Raw genomic sequence first — 8,449 nt, 5'->3', positions numbered from 1 at the left:
TTGGTTAACTTTTCGTATGTTAAACAGCAGGTGAACTTGCTCTGTTTTGCTTTATACATCAAGAATAGAATAACTGGGGCAAATCTGGGCTCATTGTTATAGTTATCAAACTCACAGAGCTCTGGAATGGCTACTTTTCCCTGCACCCAAGAAATTCAAGTCTGTCATCAGAGAGGGGTTCTGTAAGTAAGAAGGATTCTTGAAGAGATATTATGTGTTACGCTATCCCTGTGCTCGTTTTATAAAACGTTGGCTGCCCTGGGTGTAATGCTCTGTAAGCCAGAGGGTGTATTAGAATAATCTGTCTATGGAACACAACTCACTCTGACAAATGTCATCTCAAGTCAGAATTGGGAAGGCCCATAGGTGGCTTCTGCCTGTCCTAGAGAACCATTGGATCTCAAATTACGTTCCTCAGCCCATTATGGCCATTATATGAACATAGCTGTGTGATCCTGATGTGTAAGAGTTGCAGATACAGAAATTACTAGACTGTAGATCAGAATTATCATAATTTTATGTACTAAGTTGTTTTAGCTTTGCAACAACCATGTGAGTGGAGAAAGACTTGAACCTTTTCCAAATGATAAGGCTCAAATTCATAAGTATAGTTAAGTGTAAGCTGAAGAAACATAAGTCTGCTGAGTTTTCTGACCAGTGTTCTTTCTGCTGTCTGGAGTTGCATGGGTTTTAGCTCATGTGCCATCCTCAGTGGTTTGGAAGACAGGATTGTATCCTAGTCGAGGACAGGGCTCTTGCATCAAACTCTGGCTTCTGATCTGAGCTTTGAAACCTGAGTTGCTCTGCCAAGTTCACTTCTCTAAGCCTCAAATTTCTTACTTATAAAACGAGAATGATGGTACCTGACTTAAAGAATAATGTTAGAATGAAATGCTTCTCATGTAGTTCTGAGCTCAGTGCTTGGTACACAGTGAGTACCCTGTTGTGATAACTAATGCGCAGTGAGAGTGGATTCGTTCAGTCAGGATCTCTGGGAAATGGTGCTATGATTGATTTGCTATGGTGACTGGGGCATTATTTTAAATCCGTGTTCACTTAATGGCCTGTGACTGACTCTATGTTGCTGAGGATTGTTTCACTGCCAGTGTGACCTTGACCTGACTTAGTGCTTCCAACTAAAATTTGGCAAGATAGTCTTCGTTCTTACTTGTCTCTCAGGAATGTTATAAATTCTAATGCAAGAATAGATAGGAAAACACTGGGCTTGAGAAAGGTTCCAAGGAGGCGGATGCTGCTGTTAATGCTGCAGGGGTTCTCCCCTACAGCTGGCCCATGTATTCATCAGGTTAACGGTTTGAGCCCCACTGTTTAGTTTTCTTAAGAATTTTAGCTCCTGGTGTTCATTTTAAATCTTCATTCCCATCAATGACCTGCTCACTGATTTAATCCTCTATTCCTTATCTTCCTAATGGAGCAGTATCCCCTGATGGAGTATGTATTAATTTTTAGCAAGATAATTGGCAACCTGTGAAATAAGCAAATCTGGTTTGATGCAGGTCTCTATGAAGGCATGATGGTTCAGTGATCAGTTCATTATTTATTAGTCTGCTTTAAAAAAAAAATTTAAATTGGTAGTGCTGGTAACTGATTTCACAGGGGATTCCTGAAGCCATGAAGTAATTTCTGTGAAATGAACTGCCATGCAAATTGGTTTAAATATAACTACAGCCTTAAGAATGATCAGTATGTTTGTTTAGCAGAGCTTGCTGTTCCAGCACTCCCGAGAGCTTTTCATTTAGTGGTTCTTCTGGCTGTCCTGTAATTATCCTGCAAGCTATATTCATAGGATTATGCAGGTATATTTCCCCTGAATTAAACTCATAAGGTGAATGGATTAGTACAGTGATGATAGTCTCCAGTCAGCATTCCTTGAGTTCTCATGGTAATCTTGCCATGACAGTGAGTGTGTGGGCAAGAAAGACCCCTTTTTTTCAGTAGCGTAGCCATAGCAGATAAGGATGGAGCCTGAGACCCCTGTGTTTTTTCATTTACGAAACAATAGATCTCTTTATTAATAAACCAGCCAACAAATTCAAAGGGAAATTGATCGTTTCCTTTGACAGAAGTGGTATTCTTATATGTGTAAGCCTTAAAGAAAAAAGGTAAGAATAGCTAGTTGTAATGTTCAAGTGCAATTTTGTCATTAAATAAATTTTGACACATTGATTGCCTTGTGATAGTTCATGACAGTCCTAGGTAGACTAAGGTGTTCACATCTTGAAAAATTAATAAGTAGCAGGGACAGTGGAAAATTGGTTGTTAGGATAAGCCCTCTGTAGCAGATTGATGAAAGCAAAAGCTGTTATGTTCTGTATCTTTTGATGAGGCAAAAACTATTAATGCTCTGGACTTCGCTACATGCTGTCTGTCTGTTGTGAGTATTGAGTTTGGGTTATTTGACCAAAGCCTTTTAATTTTATGTGGCTCCCAATTATACCGTAGCCACAGTGTTCATGGAAATGAAGAGCTCCTCCTTAGTTGAGTCTTTTCTGCTGAGTAGAGGAGTACTTGAAATTTTCTAAAAGGACAGGTCTTAAATCTACTCAACACACACACACAAGGGTAACTAGTATGGACATTTATTTCGCTTGATGTTTTTTTTTTCCCCCACAATGTATACCTATATATAAAAACATTAAGTTGTGCCCCTTAAATATATAATTTCTGTATGTCAGCTATCTCAATTAAAGGCTGCTAAAAAGGGATTATAAATCTTCATTCCACTAAAATGTAGACAGATGTAATAGTTGCTTTCATAACTGACTTGTCAAGTCGAGTGCATCTGACCCAAGCTTTAACTTGGTGTCCGGGGGAATGTAATCAGTATCGTTTTGCACCTGGGTTGTAATACCACTGGTATTCTAGGGTACAGAAAACAGGAGTCTCTCATTCAGGAATAAGACCTAGAAAATGGAAAGATTTGGGGAATGTGGAGCAAAAATGTGTTCTTGTGCAAATGAAAACCTACCATAAACAGCCTGCAGAATCTTTGGGGACCCACGAGAGTTTGCATAATTTGGGGTGCATAGCTGTGTGAATTGTACAGCTAACCCCTGAACAACAAGTGGGTTAGGGGCGCCAATCCCCCCATGCAAAATGTGCATATGTAACTTTCTGCCCCGAAACTTTACTAATAGAATCTCCAGAGATTGCTTTTCTCTGCAGTGCTCATGCGGGGATGATCAGTGCCACACAGCATTTTAAGTGGATATTTGCAACACTTGAGCTCACTGCAGTAGCAAAGGTGGTGGCTATGAAATTATTACGGTAGTGCAGTTTATGCAGTTGTTATTTAATACTGCATCTTCATATTTGCTTACATTTCTCAACTATGAATGGTGCAGGGTATGACCTATTAGTGTTTGTGTAAGTTTTGGTAAATTGTAACTTCTTATAATCGATTTGTATATATTTTATGGTAGTAAATGTTAAAGTAGTATCTACATGTATTTTGTGCATTTGTGACATACCTAACCTTTTCTTAGTTTTTTCCATATTTCTAGGCTATGCAGCTCGTCTGTGGGTTATTTCAAATTGTCGCAAATCTCCAAAATTTTTCCAACATGTTTATTGAAAAAAATCCACATATGTGTGGACCCATGTGATTCAAGCATGTGTTGTTCAAGGGGTCAACTGTACTTAGTGCCACTGAACTCACTACACTTAAAATGGCAAAAATGGTAAATTTTAGGTATATTTTACCACACACACAAAAAAGGATGCATAATTTGACACAACCCATTTTCAGAATGATCCTTAGGACGAATGTGTAAATGAAAGCCGGCCTGGAGGAGCTGAACTTGTGGATGCTTGCTTGTGCCCTTGGGAAGAAGATCTTCTGTTTCCCAATTTGGAATAGCAGGAGGTGGAGAATTTAGGGAGCTGCTTTCTCTTATGTTGGCATCAAATTGGTATAAGGAATGACTGGTTTTATTTACAGACCAAGGAAATTTAGCAAATATCCTTTGGGAGCATCTAGCCTTCTTCCTACCTTTAAATTTAGTCCCATGAGAGATGCTTCTGATTTCTGCATCAGGTGTACTTCCTGCACCATCTGGGTTAACTGGCTCATGAAGGCTGCCCTGGCATCCAGGCCTGTTTTGCTTCTGTGGGAAAACCTCTCCATTTTCCATTCTACCTCACCAGCTCTCTCTAGTAGGTAATAGAATCCACTGTTAAGTTCGAGACCTTATGTAGTAAATATTTTGACTCTCCTCTGTCCATATCATTTGTGTCTTTTTCTTTTTTTTAAATTTTATTTATTTGAGAGAGAGAGAACATGAGTGGGGAGGAGGAGGAGCAGAGGGAGAAGCAGGCTCCCCGCCGAGCAGGGAGCCCGACACGGGGCTCGGTCCCTGGACTCGAGGATCACGACCTGAGCTGAAGGCAGACGCCCAACCGACTGAGCCACCCAGGCACCCCCCTCCCGTTTATTTTTCTTTTTTCTTTTTTTTTTTTTTTTTTAATATTTTATTTATTTATTTGACAGAGAGAGACACAGTGAGAGCAGGAACACAAGCAGGGGGAGTGGGAGAGGGAGAAGCAGGCTTCCCGCCGAGCAGGGAGCCCGATGCGGGGCTCGATCCCAGGACCCTGGGATCATCACCTGAGCCGAAGGCAGACGCTTAACGACTGAGCCACCCAGGCGCCCCCGTTTATTTTTCTTACACATTCATCTTTACTGTTCAAGGGACCTTGTACCTTCTTATTCTGTCCTTACAGTGCTTTGCGAAATATGTCAACATGATTGCCCCGTCATTTTTATATTCACGCTTGATAACTAGCAGAAAGCCAAGTCAGAAGAGCAGGACAGATACGAAGGACACTGAAGGGAATTCCTGGCCGTTCCTAGAGTGGAACAGGAGGGAAGGTAGCTCTTGTTTGAACTACGGGTTCAACGTAAGCGTCCAGAAATACGGGGGTTGGCCTCACATGCTCCAGGGCCTGCTTTTATAGAAAATCTTGTTTCTTCCTCTATCAGTATTAGTTTTCCACAGCTTTGGGTTTTATAAATAATAAAAATGTTAAGTTATTTGGATACTCTCTAGAGATTGCCAATGTTTATTTTGCCCAATAAGGATGTTAAAAATACCATCTTCTATCACCATTTCAGAAGAGAAAAGGCATTTTAAAACATAACAAAGGGGGCGCCTGGGTGGCTCAGTTGGTTAAGTGTCTGCCTTCGTTCGGCTCAGGTCAAGTTCCCAGAGTCCTGGGGTCTGGCCCCGTGTCACCCTGTGTCGGGCTCCCTGTTTAGCGGGGAGCCTGCTTCTCCCTCTCTCTCTCTGATTTCTCTCTTGCACTCTCAAATAAATAAAATCTTAAAAAATAACGAACATAATTTCAGAATGAGGAACAGGTACTTTAACTGGAATACATTTAGCTTTGTGAAAAATCCAATTGTGTCCTTATTTTCATTGCACTTCAGGTTGATTTAAAAAACATACCATCTTAATCCTGGGCCTCTATCAGTTACTAGCCTGGAGTTTGGGAATAACTGGTATATTTACGCTTGGGATGGGACATCTCTCCAAAACACTCCTGGGAGAGGAGAGAAAGAAGGTACCTTCTATCCTACCCAAATAATTCTTTTTTTGACAATTATTAAATGAGAGGAGTTGGAAGATAGGCAAAAAAGCCTTGTAGTGGTCTAGTTGAGATGAAATTTTGTGATGTGTTAATGGTCAGAGCATCAAAGCAAGGTGCTTTTTCCATGTGTTTTATACCATTGTTGACCCTGTACAGTCTTTCCAGGTGATTCTAAGAATGCTATGGATTCCTTGGTTATTTGAAATGTTGTTTTTCCAGTTTTGACATTCTGAAACTGTTTTTGCCTGACCTTTAGCTAAGAAGTCTTTGATGTTCTAACACTGGCTTTCTGAGGATGGGTGGGGAGAGGGGGCAGGTATGAGTTTTAAAATTATTTTAGAGTTTCAGATAAAGCCTGAAAATTAAAAAGAAAAAAAAACTCACCCAAATTAAATCCCAAATCTAGTTTATGTTTGAAGAATATAAGTAAGTGTTTCCTACGATTAATACTGGTTTTTGAGAAAAGAATGACAAATCCTTTTAAATACTGAGCTCCTGAAAGACCCTTGGAAATGCAGTGTTAGAGATCATGATAAAAATGGTTCTAAAATTAAGTGGGAGAATGGTCCATGCTTTGGGATTTTCTTCTTTGAAAATAGATAAGTTACATAAATGTGATAGCAGATCTCCATAGTTGTGGAGAATTAAATTAGATAGTATTTAGTTGATAGAAAATAAGTTTTTTTTTTTAAAGATTTTATTTATTCATTTGAGACACAGAGAGAGAGAGAGCAGGAGCAGGGGGAGAGGCAGAGGGAGAAGGAGAAGCAGACTCCCTGCTGAGCCAGGAGCCCGATGTGGGGCTCGATCCCAGGACCCTGGGATCATGACCTGAGCTGAAGGCAGACGCTTAACCATCTGAGCCACCCAGGCGCCCCTAGAAAATAAGTTTTATGACTAAAAAATTTATTTTCACTTATTTTGATACATTTTTTGAAGATTCTGATTGTGCTGTTTGTTTGCTTATGAAGTATAGTTGACATACAACGTTATGTTAGTTTCAGGTGTACAACATAGCGATTCCACAATACATCACTCAGTGCTCGCGGCAAGTAGAGTCATGATGTGTCACCGCGTGGTGTTATTACAGTATTATTGACTGTATTCCCTATGCTGTACACTTCATCTCCCGGACTCACTGTGTAACTGGAAGTTTGTACCTCTTAATCCATTTTGCCCATCCCCCCACCCAGCTCACCTTTGACAACCATCACTTTGTTCTCTGTTTTTAAGAGTCGTTTTTGGTTTATTTTGTTGTTTAGATTGCATATATACGTGAAATCACACAGTGTTGCTTTCTCTGACTTATTTCACTTAGCATAATGCCCTCTAGGTCCATCCGTGTTTTTGCAGATGGCAAGATCTCATTCTTTTTTTATGGTTGAGTAATATTCCATTGTATAAATATGCCCCCTCTTCTTTATCCATTCGTCAGTCAGTGGACACTTAGGTTGCTTCCATATCTTGGCTATTGTAAATAATGTTGCAATAAACATAGGAGTGCAGGTATCTTTTCAAATTAGTATTTTCTTTTTGGGGGGCATTTTCTTTGGGATTCAGTAGAATTACTGGATCATGTGATATTTTTATTTGTAATTTTTTGAGAAACCTCTATTCTGTTTTCCACAGTGGTTGTACCAATTCTCATTCCCACCGACACTGCACGAAGGTTTCCTTTTCTCCACATCCTTGCCAATACTTGTTATTTCTTGTCTTTTTGATGCTACCCATTCTGACAGATGTAAGGTGGTGTCTCATTGTGGTTTTGCTTCGCATTTCCTTTATTAGTGGTGTTGAGCATCTTTTCATGTCTGTTGGCTACCAGTATGTCTTTGGAAAAATGTTTGTTGAGGTGCTCTGCTCATGTTTTAATTGGATTGTCTTTTTTTGGTGTTCAGTCGTACATGTATATGGAATTCTTTATGTATTTTGGATGGTAACCCATAATTGCATATATCATTTGCAGATACCATCTCTCATTCAGTAGTTTGCCTTTTTGATTTATTGTTGGTTTCCTTTGCTATGCAAAAGCTTTTTATTTTGGTGTAGTCCTAATATTTTTGCTTTTGTTTCACGTGTTGAGGAGACATATTCTTAAATATGTTGCAAGGCCGATAGTTACTGCCTGTGTTTTCTTTTAGGAGTTTTATGGTTTCACATCTCACATTTAGGTATTTAATTCATTTTGAATTTACTTTTGTACATGGTGTAAGAAAGTGGTCTAATTTCATTCTTTTGCATGTAGCTGTCCAATTCTCCCAACACCAATTTTTGAAGACTCTTTTCCCTATTGAATATTCTTGCCTCATTTAACTATATGATTGTGAGTTTAATTCTAGGTTCTCTGTCCTATTCCATTGATCTGTTTATTTTTTGTGCCTGTACCGTACTGTTTTGATTACTACAGCTTTGTAGTATATCTTTAAATCTGGGATTGTGCTGTCTTCAGCTTTGTTCTTTTCAAGATTGCTTTGGCTGTTCGAGGTCTTTTGTGGTTTCATACAAATTTTAGGATTATTCTAGTTCTGTGAAAAATGCTGTTGATATCTTGGTAGGGATTGCATTGCCTTTGTAGATTGCTTTGAGTGGTATGGACATTTTATTTTATTTTATTTTTTAAATATTTATTTATTTGACAGACAGCGAGAGCAGGAACACAAGCAGGGGGTAGTGGGAGAGGGAGAAGCAGGCTTCGCGCCGAACAGGGAGCCCGATGCGGGGCTCGATTCCAGGACCCTGGGACCATGACCTGAGCCGAAGGCAGATGCTTAATGTCTTAGCCACCCAGGCACCTCTGGTATGGACATTTTAATGACATTCTTCCAATCCTTGATAGTGA

The sequence above is a fragment of the Eumetopias jubatus genome, unplaced genomic scaffold (genome assembly GCF_037043125.1).
Source record: "Eumetopias jubatus isolate StellerSeaLion01/CBP00866 unplaced genomic scaffold, mEumJub1_p1.0 scaffold_13, whole genome shotgun sequence".
NCBI lineage: Eukaryota > Metazoa > Chordata > Mammalia > Carnivora > Otariidae > Eumetopias > Eumetopias jubatus.
The sequence above is the reverse complement of the archived record's forward strand: the minus strand, read 5'-3'. Positions refer to the sequence as shown.